Source organism: Manis pentadactyla, chromosome 12 (genome assembly GCF_030020395.1).
Source record: "Manis pentadactyla isolate mManPen7 chromosome 12, mManPen7.hap1, whole genome shotgun sequence".
NCBI lineage: Eukaryota > Metazoa > Chordata > Mammalia > Pholidota > Manidae > Manis > Manis pentadactyla.
The window spans coordinates 84,024,739-84,049,175 of record NC_080030.1 but is presented as its reverse complement, the minus strand read 5'-3'; the positions used below and the strand labels follow the sequence as shown (position 1 = coordinate 84,049,175).

The 24,437-nt window shown below is 40.7% G+C and overlaps 1 protein-coding gene across 1 annotated transcript in view; it reads right to left on the bottom strand.

The window, feature by feature from the left end:
- Positions 1–17,696: 17,696 nt before the first annotated feature.
- The window catches only part of LOC130679809 (WAS/WASL-interacting protein family member 1-like), a 57,682-nt gene continuing 50,941 nt past the window's right edge, over positions 17,697–24,437 (bottom strand). Inside the window, exon 10 of the mRNA XM_057489238.1 lies at positions 17,697–18,229. The gene's annotated coding sequence lies outside the window, so the exon portion shown is untranslated. The remainder of the gene's footprint in view (positions 18,230–24,437) is intronic.

Below are 24,437 nucleotides of genomic sequence, written 5' to 3'. Positions count from 1 at the left end.
CCTCACCTGTCAAAATTAATTTTTCTTAACTTAGCCACATTGATAGTATTCATTATAAATTGAGAGGGATTATTCAGTTAATCTGCTGTTAGTATTGTAATTGTAGTCCTTTCATCAATCTCTTCTCTCATTACTGTGGTTAAAAAACAAAATTCAACTGAGTACATTTAAAGACCTATTGGTTTTGTTTAACGATTTGTTAATCTAGCAGCATCCCATCTAACATGCAGAATGAAGCTCTGAGGAGTTGTACAAAATGGAAGGTTTTTGGAGGCAGCAAGACCGTGAGACAAGGAAGTTAAAGGAGTGATTATTTCTGTCAAGGTTACCTTCTTTTAGGGGAAGGCAGGGGGTTTTATCATGCAGATTACCTCACAAGTGCTGATCAGGAAAATCCAGACTGATTAGTTTAATATTCTATTCCTGGGAGAGGCTGAAACTGCAATTAGCCTAGGTATTAAGTCTCAGCAGGGCTTAGCAAAAGGGACTCCAATTTGGGTCTGTTGTTTCTTTTTAACACTGTTTATTGAGATACATATTTGCTTATCTTCATCCTTAAATTGCTCCATAAGATGATTTTTGTTCCCACTGCCTGTCTGTTTGTCTTTGTGCAGATACTGCTATTTTATTACAGTCACAGCAGGGTTGAGGGTAGGGTGGGTGGATAAGTGAAATAAAGGTAGCACCAGAATAGTTGGGCTACTAAAGGAAATAGTATTACTTGTCATTGATCACTTACATATCAGTATCCTAAACATTGCAGGTAAAGTACAAAGAGACGATAAAAGTTGCTTGAGAAACAGTGGGATGGATATTAATATTTGATCTAGTCAACTTATATAGATTTAATAAATCAACTTTTTGAGCTGGGTGCTACTTAAAAACATCTGATTTGATTTTCTAAAACACTATCAGAAAATTGATTTTCCTTTATTGTTGATGTTGCCAAATAATTTCCTTGGTTTTGAACTACTGCAGGGAAGTTTTAAAGAAATAGAGGCAACCATGCATTTTCATCGTTGATTTTATCTGCCCGCTGATATCCTGACCTATTTTACTATTTAGAAATGTATTTGAAGCCACGGTCACCTTGGCCACTGGTAGAACACATTTGCTTCTCTCAGAAGAAACCATTCTTTGAATTTAGATATCGTGCAGTGTTTCAACACTGTTCTATTGGACCATGAAGAAAATCCTGCATTCTCTCGTATTACGGCAAACCACACACAAGCACAGAGGGCAGTTGCTTGAAGTTGCTTCTTACTGGCTTGGGCAAGTGTTTATCCTTGTACATGGAATACTTAATAGTTTCAGACAAATCTCTAAAACCAATTTTTACTGGCTTTAATCAGCAAAATCGTTTCTCTCATAATTATTGTTTATGATACAAGTAGGACAAAGTGTTCTGAATTTCTACCTTCCAGCTAATTTCAGTTTGAAAATGTAAGAAACGAGGGCTGAAAAACTTGAGTCTTATCATTGGACTTGGAAACTAATCTTTCTCTCGTCCTTTCCCTACTTTTCTCTCTTTTCTCCTCATTCTCTTCTGCTTCACAAAGATTTAAAGTAGCATACAAAGATGTAAAGAATACGTTAAATAAATATAAGTCCAGTAAGAAATATGAGGCAAAGGAAAAAATAAAAGATAAAGAAGAGAAAGGAAAGTAGGGTTGAGGTTAAGGGCCCAAATTTTAGGCACAAATTCCCATATACTTGTTAGAGGCAGGTTGTGAACGGGAAACCAAGACTTCCAACTGGCAATGTGAGGAAGGGAATGCAGTAAGTTTTTCCAAAAGGAAAAATAAGCTAGTCATCCTGGATAATCACCATTTTTCTTGGCAGTGGGACCAGAAAGACTTTTTTCCTACTCTCGCCCCTCCCAAAGGGGCACTGCTACTGTAATGAGTAGTCAGCAACATTCTCAATGATTAACTCAGGGACCATTCTCATGTGGGCTTATGGTACTAAGCCAAAGTGCCACTCAGGGTAAGCAGTTCAGTTATCCAGGGGTGTGTGTGGGGGTTTATCATATAATGTGGTCAAGGTAGAATATGCCCTAATGATCTACTCTCACTTGGATTATATAATATTCAGATGAATGGTAAGTTTTATATCCTTTAGGGCATTGATTTTCAAACTACAGTGTGTATCTGTTAGTAGATACTATAATTAATTCAGTGAGTTGCAATCAATTTTTAAAAAAGGAAAGAAACAGAAGGTGCTAAAGTAGAACAATATGAGTGTCTTGAGAAATGTGTCATGGTTTCTTTCAAATGTGTGTACTGGGTCACGATGCAAAGTGTATTTGTTACTATAAGTCTAGTTAAAAAGGTTTGAAAAACGCTGCATTGAGGCAATTCTCATAGACTATCTTCCTTGCCTAATTTTTTGGAAGGTATTGCTTGGCAGTAATTAGATTATGTCCCTTGGTGAGCACCTGGAGAGTTGCAATTCTGAGTTAAGTCATCAGCCAGGGAGCAAACACCAGGGATGGAGAGAAAAGCATTAAAATAAATTCGGAAAAATGACGGTCACTGACAAGTCCTGAACGATGCTACATTATGGCGAACCACGACAGTATGCCAGGGGTTCAAGAGTCTACTGAAACAAAAGGAAATTCTGCATAACTGAATGTAGAGCTTAACATGGAGCCTCACCTACGATCAGTTCAAAGTTGGAAGTCACTCATCCAAAACAGCAATGTTGGTCCTTTTTGCAGATGATAACTGTACTGCAGTTTAAGTGATGAGTAATAATCTGACTGTGTAATTGTGATAAAATCACATACTTTATAAGAGAATAACCTACAGGAAAGTACCCTTGGTTTACACCAGGTAAGTCTCCCTGATGCCTAAGACTATTTTCAATTCTTGAGAATTTGATTAGATTTTACCAGTTTAGAATTAGAAAATGCAATCAGTTTTCCTCTCACAAACTTCAATATTAATCCTATGTGTTGAAGTGCCACAGCGAGAAATGTCTCAGAAACTATGACTATTTGATAGTCATGTACGTACATCAGTATCCTAAACATTACAGATACAATACAAAGAGTCATAAAAGTTGCTTGAGAAACGGTGGGATGGATATTAATATTTGACCTAGTCAACTTATACAGATTTAGTAAATCAACTTTTCAAGCTGGGTGCTACTGGATACATGATAATGCCTACATTCCATCTGCCTGATTATCAAACCTATGAGGAATCCCATAAAGGGAGGTTGAAAGTATATGTCTTACGAGGTCTCCTTCTTCTTAAAAAATATATACTTAGTTATTACGAATTGTCTTTTCTCTGGCTTTGCCTTATCCACCATCTGTAGGCTCCCTGAGGTCAGTGACAGTGCCCCACGCTTCTGAAGAGTGAGTTGACTCATAATTTGTTTACAGTAGAATTAATCTTTTTGTGTGTACAGTTCTAATGGATTTTTAACAAAGGTATACTGTGTTGTGCCATGGAAGTAAAGGTGTAGGACTTTTCCTTCATCATAACAAGGTTTCTCGTGTCCCTGTTCTAGTCATTTCTTTTTCTCTGTCTTCTTTGACTCAGCATAATGTGCTGAGATTCATCCATGATGTTGAATGTATTGGCAATCTCCTCCTTTTTAATGCTCAGTTGTATTCCACATACTACTTAGTTACCACTCACCAGTTTATGGACATCTGTGTTTTTTCCAGTTTTTAGCAGTAGTAACTAAAGCTGTTATAAACATTTATGTAAAAGTGTCTGTGTTGACATGGGTCTTCATTTTTCTTGGGCAAACGCCCAACTGGGGGGATTGCTGTGTCATATGGTGAGTATAGTTCACGTCACAAGAGCAAGGCCTTCTTGACTATAGTCACTCAGTAATCATTTTTAGAAAAAAAGCAATGCTGATATAGAAGCAATTGGGTGTAATTAAGAGAAAAATCACCAATCAGCCATTAATTTCAATGAATTTATTGCCAAAAAACAGAAAAACTGACTGACCTTACCTTCGTCCTCCTTAGTTACCCCTGGTGACTCTGAATTAGATGCTAATAAACAGTGAAATAGCTGAAAGGCAGCAGGAAACAAGTTAGAGAAGCAACTGAAAGTGTGCTAAACCCATGAATTGGAAAACAAGCACCTAGAGAATTATCTATGCTTACAAATCATGCAAAGTGTTTACTTTTATCATCTTCATACTTTGAGTCAGAAAATTAACAATACTTTTAAAGATTCTGACTTTAACTTAAAGGAGCTGAATATATGTGCAAATAGCCAAACAATGACCTGGATTATTCCTTTTGAAAATCTGAACTAAAAAAATCAATTTTGTATTTATTGCACTAAGTTTTAGCCACTTCATCAAAGACATATCAATAAATGCTGTCTTTTTTCCCTGGGTCCTAACCAGTGACTGATATGCTTCTTGATAGTATGTGTTTAAATGTACAGTGGTCCCCCCTTATCTGAGGTTTCATTTTCCTTGGTTTCTGTTATCTGTGGTCAACTGTGGTCCCAAAGATGATCCTCCTGATGAATCATCAGAAGGCCAGTAGTAGCTTAATGCTATATCACAATGCCTGTGTCATTCACTGAACTTCATTTTATCACATAGGTATTTTATCACCTCACATCATCATCACAAAAACAAGGATGAGTATATTACAGTAAGATATCTTGAGAGGTGGAGAGAGAGTTCACATTCACATAACTTTTGTTATAGTATATTGTTATAATTGTTCTATTTTATTAGTAGTATTATTAATCACTTATGCCTAATTTATAAATTTAACTTTATCATACTTATTCATAAAGGAAAAAACACAATATATATAGGATTTGGTACTACCTGTGGTTTTAGGCATCCACTGGAGTTCTAAGGACCTATCCTCCTTAGATAAGGGGGGACTGTCATATTGCCATAAATAAGAAACCAGCCATGAAAAGAAATTCACATTTTAATCAAAGATTTTCTTTTCAAATTTTCATTGTGTCTTCCCTTGTGTGTGTGTTTTTTTTTTTTATGTGTAAGATCTGAATTATTTTGACTAAGGTTCAAAACTCTACCAACTAAGTGAAAACTCTTCAGTGTTCAGATGAATTATTCTAATTGAGTCAACTGTCTAAGCCAGTTTGAAGAAGTGTTGTTCACTGTAGGAATCAGAATTCACAAATGCAAAGATATGTGAATGGTAATTAGCTTTATTATTGTTTAACAACATGTGAGGATTTATTCACATGGAAAACTCTTCTGGTTTTCTTTAACTTTTTGCAATGATGTGCTTTTTAAATCATGCAATTAACTTGCACTGCAGACTATGCACTTATTCTTGGCAACTGGTATTTGTAAGACAAATTCTAGGGTCCCAGAAGCAGAAGTTAGATCACATTGGAAGACAATATTCAATAGTCAGTGAATGGTACTTAGCTTTGCCAACACATGGGTCGACAAGGTTTAATTATGTAAATGTACATCTTTCTTTAGTTCTCCTAGCTGATTCCTGAATTTTACTTTTTCATTATTTCTATATTTTTGGCTGAGGTTTTTATTCCTCTTAAAAGCTGTGAGAAGCCACATTGTCTCTTATATTTATCTCTTACACCATAGAATGAAAGAAGGGCAGAAAAATGGCTATTACTAGTATTAAAACAAAAATTAAATTCAGTAGATTTAAAGATCTAATTGGCTTTATCATGTCACTCATGAATCCATCAGCATTTCCCTTAACAACTAGAGAGATACTCCAGGTATTGTACAAAATGGAAGGTTTTTGTAGGAAAGAGGGTGGAACAAGAAGTTATTAGCAAAAGAAAAAAAGGATTGTTTCAGACGAGGTCATCCTGCCTTAGAGGAAGGAGCAGGGGTTCTTGTCACACCGATTACCTCATTGTTGGGGGAATGGGAGGGGCCCATGTGACAGGTTACCTTATTGGTGCTGACCAGAGAATTCCTGATCGTTTGTTAAAAAGGTCCCATTCCTTGATTATGTTGAAACTGTTATTAAGTCTTGGTTTGGGGAGCAAATTATCCTATGTGGGCTTGTTCTTTCTTTTTTTAAAAACACTAAATAGGACCCAGAGAACTTGTAGGAGGAATGGGAAATGCCAAAGGTCGGGAAAATAAAATTCATGTTCTAGAACTCAAAGGAACTGATTTTACCCTGGAAATATGAATCACTGCGCTTGCTGATTTACAATTCCCCTTAGATAAGGCCTAGTCACACCTGGGACTGGCACTTGACCCATACAAATCTGAGCTTCCCAGGGTAGAGATGATACGGTTTCGGGCTAGAGCTGAAGCAGGAGAGAGGAGAACAATGACACCGATTACAGGCCAGATTTGCTCATTGGTTTTTGGGCTGTGGGGGGAGGGAAATGGCATGAACCAGCAGGACTATGTGGGGCAGATTCGGGGTGGGGAGTTTGGGGGGATTGCCTTTTGGGAAAAGAGTGAGAGATTGACCAGATGAATTTTGAGATGGCTATTGGATATCAGTAAAGATGTCAAGTGGGCAACTGAGTTATGTCAAAAGCTCAGAGACTAGTTTGGGGCCAGATACGTAAATCTGAATGTTATTTAATAACCTCAGTGGTAAGGGGAGTGGAGAGAGACGTGAGGTAACGGGACAAAGCAGTGGAGAACCCTCGCTGTCAAGAGGAGGAAAGGGGAGGAAGCAGCGAGGCCGATGCAGGAGGCGCTGGGCGGAGGATCGACGGGGAGCCTCAGTGAGGTGAGAGGAGAAGCCAGGGGAGCGTATTGCCACGAAAACCCGGGAGAGGGAACTGCAGTGAGGAGCGCTCGGCCGCGGTGGGCGCCCCCGAGAGGATGCGTGCACGGGGAGCCGGCCTCCAGACCCGGCGGCGTGGGGGTGCTGCTCACAGGCCGCGACGAGTCCCGAGGACGGAGGGTGAACAGAAGACGAGGGGCGCGTTTCCGAGAGGTTCAGCTCTGAAGGGAAGTCGGGAAAGGGAGATGCGGTGCTGTGCGGGGCAGTGGGACGAGGGGTCTTTCCTCTTTTGAAAACAGACACCGGAGCATGTGTTTAGGCTGATAGACGCAGCCCAGAAGAAGTGCAGCGTTGACGGTATGGGAGGGAGAGGGGGGTTGGGGTAACACCAGAGTGGGGATCTGGAGAAGGCCGGAGACAGGAACCACAAAACCAAGGTCTGAACTTGAATAGCCGGGAAGACGTGTTCTCCGTTTTAAGAAGAGGGAAGGTGTGGAAAGGTTGATAGATTTGGTGATAGGGAGATGAGTGAATTCCTGGTTGATGGCTCTTATTTGCTCCATGAAACATGGAGTGAGGTAATCTAATGGGGGTAATGGGGAAAAAATAACAGAGAAAAAGCATAAAGTAATCATCTTGGAGAGTGGCAAAAAATGAGGAAATGCAGCCAGATGGCCAGTTTTGAGGGCCCCTTGAATATCACGCAGCCCAATTGCCTGTGTGGTTCCTTCTCCAGTGCTCAGCTGTTTGGTTAGCCACGTCACATACTGGCATCACCCAGAGCTTTTATATTCTCCTGCTTCTTATATTTAGAGAGGGGTCGAGAAGATGGGATGATAGTGAGAACACAGTGGGAGTCCATGGAATTGAGGTCTTGATAAGGCTCAAGAATTTTGTCAGTGGGACTACTGAACAAGTGCACTAGAAGGATTGGAAGTGGTGACTGGAGAATGCTTAAAAGTGAGATGTTTGAAGGTGGAGCAACCTCTGCTGGTAAACCAGAGGACCTCAGCTATAACTGTAAGTGTGGGTGACGGGGGCAGAGTGTAGGAAGGCACAAGTGAGATGGTGTTATTGAGAGAAGTAGAGTCCCAGGTGGATTCTCTTGTGAATGTTGAACTCATTATGAATGACCGTACTTTCATGGAAAGGAAGACTATACATAAATGGGGGATAAGAAGCCTCTAGAACATGACAGCAAATGGGAGGAAAATGAGGTGGTGTATTTAGGTGCCTACATGTCAAGGGAGCAAGACACGTGCTCGCCCACTGCCTCCCCTTCCCAGAGGACATGTGAACCACTCACTGAGAAATAAGTTCAGCCTCCTTACAATGACCACCAAGGCTCCATATGATCTGGCCCTCCTCATCTACTGCTCCCATCTTTTCTAGTGTATTTCTGAATATTACCCACATTCCAGTCACAAGACCACTTTTCAATTCCTTGAGGGGACTAAACTCTTCTATCCCAGGGCCTCGGCATATGCTATCACCTGTGGCCCCTTCTCAGCCTCAGCTTAGATGCCATTCCTTTTCTCTGATATCATAAACTAAGGTTTATGAGCACCCTCTGACACTTTGTTCCTTTTCTTTATCAGACTTTGAAAGTATATATTTAATAGTTGGTTCACTTTTTAATTATTTATAGAAATTCATGAACGTAGGATCCCTTCCCCCCCAACTATTGTTACAGAAGCTGACAGGGTGCTAGGTGCCTGGTAGGCAGCTCAGGTGTACCGCCTACTGTTAGGTTACATAACCTGAGTTCAAATCCCAGCTCTACCAAAATCATTTATGTGATCTTGGGGATATTACTTCACCTCTCTGTGCCTTTGTGCTTTCCTACCCCATGTGTAAAATGGAGAAAATGGTATTTGTTTCATAGAGTAGATGTGGACTATAAATAACATATGCAGTTGGAATACCTACCACAAAGTGCTTGATAATTATTTGCTAAAGGATGCTGCAAGTAAGTCTTATTTGATTGAACTTTCTATTGTGATTTGTTATAAAAAAAAGCTCTTTTAGTTGCAAAACCATATTGTTTCTAACATTAAGTAACCAAAACACTTTTGTTCAGTTTCTTCCACTATAAAATGAAGAAGATGGTATTGTGATCTCCATGGTTTTTCTCTTTTAAAAATCCTGTTATATGAATACAGAATAGATTTTCCTCCTTTTACTCATCATGAAAGTAGTTATACTTAATTACTTAAAACACTGAGGTATTTTTTCATTTGCTTGTTTATTGTTTTAATAAGAGTTGGGGGAATCATCTAGAAAGCGCTTGCAAATTACAGATGCTTTCCCTCTTCCTTGCTTCTGATCCTGGCACAAGTGTGAGGATATTAGAGTCGAAAAATCTCTCCAACTAAATCAAATCTCCTCCTGTGGTGTCTCCCACTGATCACCTTCTGCCAACTGTCCTATTAAGAACCATCGTTTAACAGACACTATGATGGAAGAGATGCCTAGTATCACTACATGGATGTGAGCCAAACATAGGAGGCATGATGACTGAAACCATGTACCATTTATTCTCCCCACTTGGAATTTTTTGCATGTCCCTGTTCTGAAAACAATTCTGTTCACAGCTCTGTGCAACTCTATATCTCCAATCCTTAGAGTTTCTGTATCAAGTGCATATTTATTATCACAAATCTCTCTAAAACATCTCTCTAAAAAAGTGAAAGGATTTAGTCACTTGAATTTCCTTATATTCTATTTCAGTGAAATTCTGTGAGATTTTAAAAGTTATTATATCTGTGAAACATGTTGCAATCAAATCCCAATGTCAAAGCACAATACATGTAGGTTTCAAGTGTAAAATTTTGAGTGAAGGCTTTATTCTGCTTCTTCTCTGGACTACTTCAATTCTTCTCACTTACCTTCCAACCGAATGAAGGGAAGTAGAGACAGATTCATAAACAACAGGAGGCGTGAGTGGGGTTAGAAGTGGGATGCATGATTTTGGTATCTACCGAATTTGGGTGCCAAGATATTGACTTATTTGATGGTGGGAATTGATTTGTTGACTTAGGTGGAGGCTACTGATCTGGATGACTGCATGTTCTTTGCCTGCTTTGGACAGATACCTGTGGAGGCCCTCATTCTCTGCAGCTGCAGCCTGGACATTTTCTATAGTTCGAGAAGGCCTACTCTACAAAAGTCAGCATGAGAGAAACATTCTGTAGGAAACTCTGAAACCTAGTCTTACTTGCATTTTTTTCCAGTAGTCTTACATTTTCCAACTATAATCAATTTTGTTGTGTGAAATTTCCATTTCAATCAGCACCTGCCAAAAAAACTTTCCAGATTGTTTCTAATTTATACCTGCTAAAGTGGCTCCTGTTTTGAAAGGCATTTGGATAGGGAAATGTTCTCGATTGAGAAATCTGCACGTTCTTGTTTACATTTGTGATTGCAGATATAACTGAAGCACTCATCACCTCATTTTCTCAACATTCTCTTAAGGAAAAAACATCCCAGTGTTTCTGGTATTGCTGAACATTTGAAGTATAAAAAAGAGTTTCTGTGAAACCTCGAATAGAAAAACCAGACAGTTTGTCCATTCCTTAGTGCTGAAAAAACTCAGGCAATTTACTTTATGCAGGCTTAGTGAGAACACTTCAGAAAATAACTTGTGTAAATGGGTGTCTTGGAAAATTCTTACACAAAGAAAGGTTTGTGTTTCAATTTGTGCTTAAGAGAGAAAAGTCTCTCTTTTGGGTCCAAAATACAGAAGCATGAGGAAAATGACTTCACTATTCCAGATGTCTTTTTTGAACTTAAAAGAAAAATTTCAATACATACTTGATGGTTAAGGTAAGATCAGAGTATACAAGTGTGAGAGACTGCATTAACCTCCCAGATACCCCAGAAAATGCTCCCACTTTTGGGTGTGGATTATATGCATGTTTTGATTCAATTCCACAATTGAGTATGTGCAAGGCATTATGGAAGGTAAGCATGAATAAGACAAAGAACCAAACTTCTGGAAGAGTTCACAGTCTAAAGGGGAGACTGAGATTTATGCACATGACTTGCATTGGGAGACCAAGGGAAGTGATGTTATGGGGATATACAGGAGGGGCTTTGGGCTCATGGAGAGGGACTAGGGCATCCTGGGAGGCTTCCTGAGCTGAGTCTGGAAAGATGTGCCTGGCAAGGTATATTCTGAAATGCTTTCCATTTCTATAAGGTATCACATCATCCTAAGAAATACATTAACTCTATCACTTAATCATTCATTTATTTACTCAACAATATCTTAGACTCACAGTAAACCAGTTACTGGGACTCCCTGGATTTATTCAATATTTAGTCATTCGGTATATATTATTTGAGCACCTATCACACTGTTCCAGACTCCTGTGTTGTTTTTTTTAATTTTTAAAATTTAAGGTATAGTTGATATACAATCTTTCTTAAAAAAATTGAAGTGTAGTTGATATAGTCTTTCATTGGTTTCCAGTATTCGCAGAGTAGTTCAACAGTTACCCGTATTATTAAATCCTCACCCCCACTAGTGCAGTTACTGTCAACATGGGAAGATGTTACAGAATCACTGGCTATATTCTCCATGCTGTACTACCCTCCCTGTGACCAACTTATATTATGAACGAAAACTTTTGTGCCCCTTTATCTCTCTTATGCTCCCCACCCACCCCAAACCCTCTCCCACAGTAACCACCAGCCACTTCTCAGCGTCTATGAGTCTATTGCTATTTTTTTCCATTTTGTTTTGTTTTGTTTTTATATTCCACAAGTAGGTGAAATTTTATGGTATTTGTCTTTCTCTGGCTTATTTCACTTAGCGTCATGCCCTCTAGTTCCATCCATGTTGTCACAAACGGCACAATTTCTTTCTGCGACTCCCGTGTTTTTATGCACAGCAATACAACTCTGTTCAGGCTCCCGGACCCAATTCCAACGCGTGTGTGTTGGCAAGGGTACTTCCCATGCACGCCAACAAGTTCTTGAACACCAGCAGGGTCTCCAAGAACTCAGCTCAGTTCTGATGCTATGTGCCTAGAGATAGCACCAGATTTGCAGGCTAAGGGCTCCATCCTACAAAACTGCTCTCTACCCCCCACTCCAGATGCTAGTCACAAGCCTGTCCTAACTGGCTACAGATTGGAGGTTCCAACGACCTCCCTCTTAGGTTTGATTAATTGGCTAGAATAACTCACAGAACTCAGGAAAACATGTATGTTTACCTGTTTAATAAAGGATACCATAAAGGGTACAAGGTAACAACAGCCTGATGAAGAGATGCATAGGCAAGGTCCCAAATAAAGGAGCTTCTATCCTTGTGGAACCTGGGGCCTGGCTCAGTGGCATGTGAATGCGTTCTGGTTCCCCAGGCATGGAAACTGTCTCCGACAGAGAAGTAGGACACAAGAGAGTGATATGCTCTTCTCAGGGTTTTCGTGAGGGCTTCTTTGCATAGTCATGATTGACTAAATCATTGGCCATTGGCTGATTCAACCTTCAGCTCCCACCCTTGGGTTCCATCCAAAAGTCTCTCAACACGACAAGACACCCATTTTCCACCTTTAAGGCTCTGAAGTGTTTTAGAGAACTTTGAGTGAAGACCAAATATATTTGGGAAATGTGTATTTGGTTATCTGAATGGCCAAACATGTACTTCTTATAATTTATTATATTGCAGCTCCTTACCATAATCTCTCCCTAGGACTAAATCTTGGCAGTTTTGGAAGGTCAACCATGAGAAACTGCTTGTGGCCATGGAACCCAACTCCAACTATTTCATTCTCCCAATAATTCACAACCAACCCAACATTGGTACCTTAATATTTATGACTGCAATTTTTCCAAGCCAGGGGCCATTTTTAATTTAATTGCTGTCATAGTTCAGAAAAAAAAAGGGGGGGACTAGGAGACAAACACTTGAGTTCTAGTTCTGGACTCACCATGTATCATCCTCTCCATCTTGAGCAAGTCAGCCTCTCCTTTCTCTTCTGCACCTTTAAGATAAGGCTAATGATTTTGACTTGATAATATGAGAGTGGGGAGTTGTGAGGACTGAATGATAACGGGTACCCAAAAGTCCCTCATAAGCTGTGAGGCCATATAAAAATGGAATGTTTTATTGATTAACAATTTGCTTACTACATCAAGCACTAGACATTTGCAAAATACTTGAATATGATTATTAAGTTGATGGTTAATTCTCTTTGGTGGTGAATATTATCAATACATCCAGTAAATTATATTGAAAGTGGGTCCATTCTGGACTGAATTGTGTTCTCCCCAAATCGTAAGTTGAAGCCTTAACACTTCATGTGATTACATTAGATGATAGGGCCTGTAAAGAGTTAATTAAGGTTACATGAGGTCATATGGATGAGGCGCTAATTCAATATGACTGGTGTCCTTATAAGAAGAAAAAAAGATACCAGTAATGCTTGCACGCAGAGGAAAGGTCACGTGAGGACACAGCAAGAAGGCAGCCATCCTCAAGGCAAGGAGAGAGGCCTCCTGAGAGGCCAGCCCTGCCAGCATCCTGATCTTGGACTTCTAGCCCCCGGAACTCTAAGAAAATTAATTTCTGTTGCTTTAGCCACCCAATCGGTGGTATTTTATTATGCCATCCTTAGCAAATTAATATAGGATCCTTAAGTAAACTTCAGTGATTTTTCTTTTCTTAATGGTTTACACATGTCACAAGTAAAAAGGTCACTTAAGTAGAGAAATTATGGAATCAGACTCACCTAGAGTTTTAGAACTGAGTCACTTAAAAGCAGTAACTACAGATTCAGAGGATTACCAGATGTTTAATTGCTATAAATTTGAGAAAGAAGTTGTGATAGTCCAGCTGATTCAATTGTTTCTTGTTGAAATTTCACCCCTAAATTTTGGGATTATACTCAGCAACTTTTGTACTAATGCACATTTTTTGTTAAGATGCATAGATGTGTTATTTGCAAAAAATAGCTAAGTAGAAGTGTCAGATCTTCGTATAATGTCCGTCAAAGAAATGAAATCCCAGAAGTCTGCAATTCTTTACTGGGATCATTTTTTTACTCTGTAGGGATTATATGTATATATGCTTTGATACTTGTTTTCATTCAATGTGGAAGGTTTTTCCTTTGCAACATACATATTCTTCTTCAAATCTCCAAATATATGCAGTAAGAAATTCTACTTGTTTTATTTTTGTTTTTCATGTATATGTAACACTGTGATTTTATTTTGAGTATTTTATTTTTTAATTAAACAGGAATTATTAATTCCTGGCTAAAAAGACAACTAGTGTTCAGAATGAATTGCTTGGTTCTAAAATGTGGATTTTAGAATACATGTAACACTTCTTATTCTCTGATAACTGTTTTGCATCATTTTATTCAGATACCACCTCTCTTTAAAAAAAATAAAAGCTTTAAAGCCATTTGTTAAAACTGGTTAACATAAAAAGTGGTAGAAAGGATAGTTTTTTGGCATCTGATACTGCCTCAAGTGGAGGCTTATTGTAAAGATTTGACTGAACAAACATACCCTTAACAAAGAAGTTGAATGATCTGAAAGTTCAGAAACTGATCTGGGACAGCCACACCATCTTTCGGTTACCAATTTGGTGTAATAGCCAATAGCATGATGACAATCCAGGAATAGCTATTTCGGACAAATATGCGGTGTAGTAACACTGTCATGAACAAAGAGGACATTTCCCAGAGATACACTTCATGGTTAGAGACTTTGTCACCAAAAGCAGAAATAAAGCAGGAAGAAAAGACATGCATGCATGATAGAGAAGTGAGGGTGGTGGGAGGGGGGCAGGACTAGAGCCAAAATTTATCTGCAGTCTCTCAAACACTGACGTCACTCACCTTGCACGTTTAACTTCGAGACCAACTCCCTGTTACTCTGTGTGCAATGCAGTTACTGTTTCTTGTCTGTTTAATACCATGAACTGTCCCACTATTAGTCTAGATCCTTGCACCTCCACATGTGGTCCACAGACCAGCAACTTGAGGCACCTGGGAGCTTATTAGAAATGCTGACTCTTGACGGCGCCTGATATACAGACCCACTGAGTCAGAATCTGCATATTGCCAAGACCCCATGCGATTTATTTATACATTAAAATTGGAGGACACAGCGCCCTGCTACTTTAAGGTGAGGAGGAAGTACCCGAACACCTCGTTAACAGGCAGATCCTGATTCAGTAGGTGCGGGGTGGAGCCTGAACCTCTGTCTGAGGGCCGGGCTGAGGGCTGTCGGGCCGCCCTCTGGGCCAGCAGGATAGAGCGCGGTGGCCGAAATTCTCCAGTGATGACACAAATTTGTAGAGAACTCAAAATGCCAGGCACCTCATGGAACCACTGAATTAGAACGCTCTGGGAAGTATTCCGGGGAAAAGAATTTTGACTGTGTCTTTTTTTTTTTTTTTTTAACCATGTCAGGTAATTCTTATCATCAGAAGTTAGGAAATTCCCGCAGAGGCCAGTACACCCATTTTGTTCTTCCCATCTAATACCTCTGACCAGGACACATTCCCCAATGGCTCAGTGGCTGGGGTTGTACAAACACTCCCATCTGAATGTTCCATGAAGTCTGAAGTCCTGGCCCTTTGTGCCTTCCCCAAAATAATTTTACCCTGCGTAAGGATGTGGTGCTACAAACCACACCCTGCTTTATGGTGGCTCTCCAGGAGAGGGGGAGAGGATGGGAAGAAGAGGAGAATCCAACGGCCAAGAACCTATCTCACCCCGAGGTGCATCAGTCGGCCCTCTCCCCATCATCTTCCCCAGCTCAGGGAGTGGCTGCCCCAGCCTCTCAGTGTGCTTTCCTGAACATAAAGCCTTTCCCTGGGGCCTCAAACCAGGCTGGCTGGCTGAAAGTGAGTCTGTCTGGAGGCTGCTGGCCAGTCTTTCGATGGCACCCACTGCGGGGCAAAGATGGTGAGTATCACAGACTCTCCTGAACTCTCCAGTCTTGTCCTTGCCCAGCCCACGTAGCTTCCTGTGCATTGTAATATATTTTGACGTCATGATCTGCAGTTGTAAAGAAACTCCTTTTTTGATGATTTGTTAATGCAGCTCTTGATGGTCTCCAGTCCCCGACCCATGTCTGCTGGCACTGCTCCCTTCAACTTGGAATGGCTCTGCTTCCTCCTCGGCTTGCCTGGAAGTTGCACTGTCAGCCCCCGTCTCACTCACTCTCGGGCTTCTTTGGGACGCCTCATCGCTGATCAGTTCTCTCTCCTCGAACTACTACAGTACCAGTATTTATACACATGGAGGCATATGGGTGACATAGTAAGAGAAAGAGCATGTTTTCGGCTTATCTCTGCCACTTATTGATTGTGCAACTTTGTACAAGGCATTTAATGTCCCTGGGCCTCAGTTTCCCAATATGAAAATCGGAATAATAGTATTTGCTAGTGTGGAGACTCATATGAGATCACATATGAGAAAGCTAACAGCATATGAAGCACAGCAGGTATCCAATAATCCATCGGTTTTGTTACTATGACCACTATTATCACGTATTACAAGGTGACTGCTCCACATGTCTGAGTTTCTAACCACCTTACGAACAAACAAAGACAGATAATATTTGACTCTGTTTTGAATTCTCTTTAGTCCTCAAAAGGCTGTAGGTCTTTGGACAAAGGCTTGAAAGTCCCACTGGAAGATGAAATGTGAAATCCTAGAATAAGTTAAAGAAGCTCTGCCCTCAGCGTTAGGAGCCAACGGAGACACAGACACAAAACTCAGCATGCCAGGTACAGTGGCATTTCCCAAATGATGCTCTAGAGAACTGTGATTTTAGGAAACGCATAAATGAGGAAAACAAGGCTTGAGTTTAAATTAGTTCAGGAAACACTAATGGCAATAGCCTCCTCCTGACGAGTGACTAATATTAAAGCCTTGCTGGAAAGAAACCTGTTTAACTTTCCTTCCAAGCATTTTCCAAAGGTTGTTACTGAAACATTTTTTTCAACTAACATCCATGCAGAGAGACCTTTGACTGGTGTAAGAACATGTTAGCACGTCCTTCAGAGACAGCGGTATAACCGAACTTTGCTCTATTTTCAGATCTTTGCCTGCCAAGTACTCACCTGGGCTGTATTAACCTAGAGGGTGGCATGTGTCTATCTCCACAGATGAATGTTCCTGTACTCTGTTGTGATGTCCTGTTGTGACGAGTTGCCCCTGGCGCAGACGAGGCAGTCCCCAGCACATCATCTAGACTAGCATTCAGCAGAACTATGCCAGCAGGATGTATATAAACATGTGTACAGGGCTTACACATAAACACGATTTGGAGGAGGGCAATTGAGCCTCATTCACTGCATGTCCAGGTAGAGAGAACTGGGTTTCTAGGAGATCATAGCCCCATCTGGCTAGGAAAGTATTGCTGATATCTCTATTTCATCTTACTGATTTCTTCTCTATCCTTTGGTAACTAAAACCTGTTTGCAATGTCTGTGCCTGACTCTTCTGTTGATCTAAACCTACTTCTGGCATTTGTCTACACAGGGATCATATAGTCCAGTAAATGCCAGAAATATTTTCCCACAAATAACTCAATTCACCACTTGGATTTAGAAGCAGTTTATATCTTTGTATGTTTTCAAGAAGTTATCATTGTCAAATGTAACAGATGAAAAACATATTTTTAATTTAGAAATCACATTATAAAATTATAGGCTTTTAAGCTATTGTCATTAAACTAACTTGCCAGATTGATTGTGCTCTCCATTGAGTTGTATGCCTACCGAGTGGGGTGTGCTTTATCTCACGCCTGTTTATGCTAGTTCTACTTTTGTTACATGGTCCTAATTTAATTAGATATTGCATATTTGATAAGAATGCAAAAAAAGATTATTGTTGAATGCTTTGTATAAAAAACTAGATAAAAAGTTAACTATCTTCCCAAAAAACATCCCCCAAATTAAGGCACCAAAATACTATTGCTGTAAAATTAGGTGTAGGCAAAACAATTATACAAGTTGGGGAAGGGGAGTCATAAAAATCTGGAGGTGACTTTAAATTCCTGGTTCACTTATAAGACATTAAAACTTGGCATTACAGAAAACATATTATCAATCATGAAAAGACAATGCAGAATTCCAATCAGTGAATCCATATGCTAATGAAAAGTTTGGTTCTAGACCAAAGTCTTGGTCAATTAATGTGTTATTATATGTTTTTAGTCAAAGTGAATAATATGGGGTATGTGTCAGGTATCATTTTTTATGATCTTTTGGTTTAACTTTGTCAGTTAACCAACCAACTTGTTGGTGTAATCCTGTTATACTGGATTTATGCAAGCTCTTATACAGGCTTCTATTATTTGAACCTTGTGATAAATAAAGCATGAGTTACCCCTTGTGATTTCAGCTCTCCTCCTTCCCTAGATGTAGTGTGGATGCACTTCAAGCCACAGAGCCCTGTGCTCCCTTTACCTGTGGTTGCTCCATCAATCTCTCAGCTCTTTTCTGTTTAGCAGTCCAGAAAACATGCAAAAGACAATGAGGAGGCTCTTTTTAATGAAAGGCTGAAAAGGAATAGAAAATAATGTTTGTGTTTAGAATACTCTGTAGGAATTAGGTTTTTTAGAGTTTAAAGTATAAAGAAGAAACTAGAGTATTTTAAAACGTATTTTAGACTTAATTTTATTATAGCAATAGATTACAGTGAGTACATGCACCACACATAGTTCTGATCCTCACACCACTCTCCTCAAATACCCTTGAATGATGCTGTATTGCTCTGTCCAGGGACAGCAAATAACAATCCATATAAACAAGTACAAAGGTCAGTATGCCTACACCCATTATTACTTGAGTTGAACCACCAATCTAACCATTTATTTCCAGATAGACTCATGAATGTCATTACATGATTTTATAGCTCATTCAATATTGAGACTTTCTAGTCTTCTGTTCATAATTTATCAGATTTAGATAGCACATATGTTGGAAGTATTAACGAATGTGACTCAGTCTCAACTTAAAATATACTATAGTTATTCTGTCTCTAGTTTCTTTCAGTTCCTGATGAGCAAGGCAAAAGCTTAGGAATGTGATTCAGTGATACAGAAAGTAAACACAGCATATACTGCATATGATGCTAAAAAACCCCAAACAAACCCTAATATCCTGGGCAGGTATAGGAATAATTTCACAACAGCAGACACAGTGTCTTTAGGTAAAGTAATGCTGGCAGTGCAGGCATGTCATTGTACACAGTACTGGGCAGTAGATGAACAGTGTAAAGTTGCTCTCCAGATAACTTCAGCAAAAGGACACCAACCTGTGTCATTCAGCCAAAAGTTACAGGCAAAATATGTGTAAACAATAAAGAATCTCATTTGTATTAGTTGGCCATTTCTCCTAGATACAATGAGGGATGATAATTCAAACCGAAGGGATTTAAATGCATGGTGTTTACTAGCACATGCCAAGTAGCAGTAATTTAAAATAGTCATTTTCACTTATAATGATTATTAATATTATGCAAAGATTTTAAATCACACATCAAAGACTCCTTCATTGATATATACAAAATTGGTATATAAAATTTTTTTCCACTTAAGCCACTTTGCAAGAAGAAAATCCAATAATAACATTCAGGCATATCAGGAGGTTTTCATGAGGTTTGCTTTCTGCTTTTGGTCGTAAACAGGGGGTTGCCCCATGGATACTTTAAGAAAGATTGTTCTGGGATATACTGGCAGCAGGCCAAGTTCACTAAGACTAATGAAGTTATGCTTAGATAATCATGTGTAAGGCCGTGATTCAGCTCTGAGCAAGTGCTTTGGGTCATTCATCACACAGCATTTTCAATACTGAGCAGTTGTGCACCTGTGCCGTGGCCATGCCTCATCCTCGGATGGCAATCAGAACCAAGTTTCTACTCCTAAACCTCTCTGCTCCTGCACACCATTACCTCCTGATGTGATGCACATGTAACTGGTGTAGTGAACAAGCTGGGTGCAAGAAACCGGGAGCCGAAGCGAATTTTTTTCTTTCTGATGACTCCCTTCAAACTGGGTCTCGATTTTGTTCTTCCACACTCCTTGAAAAATAACCTTCAAACAAGTCCTAGAGTTTTGGGCACTCTTAAAGGAAGAACAGGCTCACTTCAGAAATTAAAATATCCAGTTGAGGGTAATAGTCAAACCTCCAAATCTCATTCTACTGATGTTTCCTCTTCTGCTTAAGGGCCTGATTCAGGTTGGTAGCCTGTAATGGGGAGGTCATGTGATTGGGTCTAACCTCCACACCACTGACTCCCTTTCTCAATTGTCAGATGAGGTCTTTGAGCTCTTTGACCTTGAGCCAAGAGGGAGAGGGAATCAACAAGAGGCGTGGTCTGTGCAGTTTAGGAGAGGCTGAGGTTCTAATGTTGCCCTAGTCCCTGCTGGGGGACTAGGAGCACCCCCTCCAAACCCCTTCTCAGTCCTGGGACCCAGGGATTCTTTTCCAAGGGGCCCTGACCCTGCTTTCCAGTCCCTGCTCAGGCCTCTTCCCCAGGTCTGTTTTCCAAGAGTAGGCCACACCTGCTGCATGCACTCCTAAGCCCAAAGGATGGCCAGGGGTGACATTTTGCTGGGGTGTAAGTGGGTGGAGCCTGGTGCTTTGGGCTTGGGGCTTCCTATGCATGCACCTGGATCTCCTTGTGCTGGATGGTGGAATCAGGGGTGAGGGATCTAGACAGAAGACTGGGCGCTGGCAACCTCCACCCCCCCAACATGTTGCCTTCTTCTGCCATGGAGCTTAGAGTAGTCTAAAAGTTATAAATCTGACCCTGGTCTTCCAGATGATTCTGAAGCTATATTTCTAAGGTAGGAAGATGAAACATGTTATTCAACAATTTATTAGCTTTATTTACACTTTTAATTATTTAGGTAATGGTAGGTGGGCCTCCAACTGTATTCTTGCTGTAGGCCCGTCAAATGTGTGTGTGTATGTATGTGTCTGATACTTCCGAGGGACCTCTGATTATAGTGGCATTACTGTAGTCAATGACTCATTTTCACATGTTTACTTGTTTAAACTTTACCTAGCTCTGCCACTGGAGTTCTTATGGACCATCCCGAATGTTCTCTACTGGGTCCCTTCATCCACTCAGGAAGATGGAGGTACTTTTAATTTAAATTAACTAGAGGCTGGTTCTCCACAACAGGACCCCTGGGCCATGAGGAATCTCAGGCCTCCTTTCCCCATCATCAGAGGATATGAACCTCACCCCCATAGAAGTTCTTTTTCTCCTTGGTGCTAGGCAAGTGGTTCCAGCCTCAGCTTCTCTTTTGGTTTGCTACCGGCAAGAGTTTCCTCTTCTTCAAATGCAGGGAACACGTGACAAATTATCACAGTAGTTCTTTCAAGGTCACTTTCACTTGGTCATGGAGGTGTGAGGCTCTGCACAGTCCACTGATGACCCTCTGCAATGGCCCTTTCTCCCCAGCATCTCTGCAATCACCCCCATTAGGCTGGAAGTGGGTAAGCATTCATGTTGGAAGAACTGGGCTTCTATATTCTTAGCTTGCCCAGCGTAGGTAGTCTAGGACCTCCCTTTAGGGAGTCCTTCACAGACATTATTTTATGGAACTTTGGGGTTTCTGCCAAAGTTCCTCAACACCAAGAAAAGCAAAACATCCCATTATATTTGCATTTGAAGGATGCCCCAAACCCATGTCTTTTTTCCTCCCATTCTAGGCAGAAACAGAGACAGGGAGATCAACAGAAAGAGCCTCCAGATGTGTGTAAGAAAAATAACTATTTAGATTCTCAAATAAGGGGAAAAATATTAAATTCAGCTAGTAATATTAGATTTACAAGCAGAAAAGGAAAGGGACCAATTTAAGAAGCAGGTTAGAATGTTAAAAATCATGTGAGTGGGATACATTGGAGGAAAACTGAGCACTCAAAATACTTTCTATGACACCAAGAAAGAGGCAAGGAGATGATGTCCTGAAATAAGGGAAAATTCAAGAGCTGAGGATTTCAGGATTTTTGAGCAATAATGTGGGTTCACACTCAACCTTAAAAGGCACAGTCTTTTAAAGTATCAGGAGGAGCTTCAGCAGGAGACTGCCAGTGGCGATGATCCTGCTGAGACAGGGGTGGCCACAAGGAGCAACCCGCCCTATGTAGATTTAGTAGACCTACTATCTGCAAGAGCGAAAGGCACTGGCAATGGCAGTAATAACTGGGGGAAACATGTCTGGAGACCTTGTCATCTATGAGAAAATGCAGAGACAGGAGGAGGACTGTGGAGAATGCAAAGCTTCTACAAAGTGGGATGCTCTGATTTTGAAATAAGGGAGATAGTATCTCCAACACCCAGGAGTTTAGACATAGCCCACGCTCAGTGCAGCATTTCTACACCAGGGAGGAGAGGCTCAAAGGGGAAATGGAAATTAAAAGTATTTAAACGGAGGGCAGAGCAAAGATGGTGGCGTGGGTAGGACAGTGGGAATCTCCTCCCAAAAACATATGTATTTTTGAAAATACAACAAATACAACTAATCCTAAAAGAGAGACCAGAAGACACAGGACAACAGCCAGACTATATCCACACCTGCGAGAACCCAGCGCCTGGTGAAAGGGATAAGACACAATCCCCAGACCGGCGGGACCCGAGTGCCCCTCACCCCAGCTCCCGGCGAGAGGAGTCAGAACGGGGAGGGAGAGGGAGCCCAGGACTGCTAAACACCCAGCCATAGCCATCCGCACCAGAGCGCAGACACAGTGCATGCGGGGAGTGCTGGAAACTAGGGAAAGAGGACAGCAAGACCCGTGAGCGGGTCCTGAAGCTGGCGCCCCTGTGACAAAGAAAAGCAAGTGCTTTTTGAAAGTCTTAAAGGGACAGAGATGCCACAGCTGGATGGAAACATACTGGGTCACAGTCCACCTGCTGGAAATTCCAGGGAACTCTGGGCGCACTAACCCCCTGGACAACAGCTCTGAGACCCCTCACAGAGGTAAACAGCCAAACAGCCCCCCGTCCATTACCCCTCCAGGGCCCCGCCATAGCAGAGCTGCAGCCTGAGGCTGGCAACACCCACAGCAAGGGAGCTTCCTCCATACCGGCTGGGCAAGATACAGAGACCCAGTCTACATGCAATTGCCCAACACAAGCCACTAGGGGTTGCAGTTGTCCCAGTAATGAGGCCAGGAGCAAGTGGAAAGCCTTAGCTCTCCCAGCTGATAGAAAGCCAATAGCTCACCACTGAACCTATCAACATGAAAAGGCAAAAAAAAAATTGATCCAGACAAGACTAACCCAGACAGCTTCGACATCTGCTACATAGTCCCCTGAAAAGGAACCAGGGGAGATAGATTTAACCAGTCTTCCTGAAAAAAGAATTCAAAACAAAAGTCATAACCATGCTGATGGACTTGCAGAGAAATATGCAAGAACTAAGAAGGGAGAATACAGAAATAAAAACCTCTGGAAGGACTACAAAACAGAATGGACGAGATGCAAGAGCCCATTAATGGACTAGAAAACAGAGAACAGGAATGCAGAGAAGCTGATGCAGAGAGAGATAAAAGGATCGCCAGGAATGAAAGAATTTTAAGATAACTGCGTGACGAATCAAAACGGAACAATATCCGCATTATAGGGGTACCAGAAAGAAGAAGAGAGAGAAAAAGGGATAGAAAGTGTCTTTGAAGAAATAATTGCTGAAAACTTCCCCAAACTAGGGGAGAAAATGGCCTCTCAGACCACAGAGGTACACAGAACTCCCAAGACAAGGGATCCAAGGAGGGCAACACCAAGACACATAATAATTAAAATGGCAAACATCAAAGACAAGGACAAAGTATTAAAGGCAGCCAGAGAGAAAAAAAAGGTCACCTACAAAGGAAAACCCATCAGGTTATCATCAGACTTCTCAACAGAAACCCTACAGGCCAGAAGAGAATGGCATGATATACTTAATGCAATGAAACAGAAGGGCCTTGAACCAAGATTACTGTATCCAGCACTATTATCATTTAGATATTTAAATATGAAGGAGGGATTAAACAATTCCCAGACAACAAAAGTTGAGGGAATTTGCCTCCCACAAACCACGTCTACAGGGCATCTTACAGGGACTGCTCTAGATGGGAGTACTCCTAAAAAGAGCACAGAACAAAACACCCAACATATGAAGAAGGGAGGAGGAGGAATAAGAAGGGAGAGAAATAAAGAACCATCAGTCAGTGTTTATAATAGCTCAATAAGCGAGTTAAGTTAGACAGTACGATAGTAAAGAAGCTAACCTTGAACCTTTGGTAACCACAAACGTAAAGCCTGCAATGGCAATAAGTACATACCTTTCAATAATCACCCTAATTGTAAATGGACTGAATGCACCAATGAAAAGACACAGAATAACAGAATGGATAAAAAAGCAAGACCCATCCATATGCTGCTTACAAGACACTCACCTCAAACCCAAAGACATGCACAGACCTAAACTCAAGGGATGGAAAAAGATACTTCATGCAAGCAACAGAGAGAAAAAGGCAGGTGTTGCAATACTAGTATCAGAAAAAATAGACTTCAAAATAAAGAATGTAACAACAGATAAAGAAGGACATTACATAATGATAAAGGGCTCAGTCCAACAAGAAGATATAACCATTATAAATATATATGCACCCAATACAGGAGCACAAACATATGTGAAACAAATACTAACAGAACTAAAGGAGGAAATAGAATGCAATGCATTCATTCTGGGAGACATCAACACACCACTC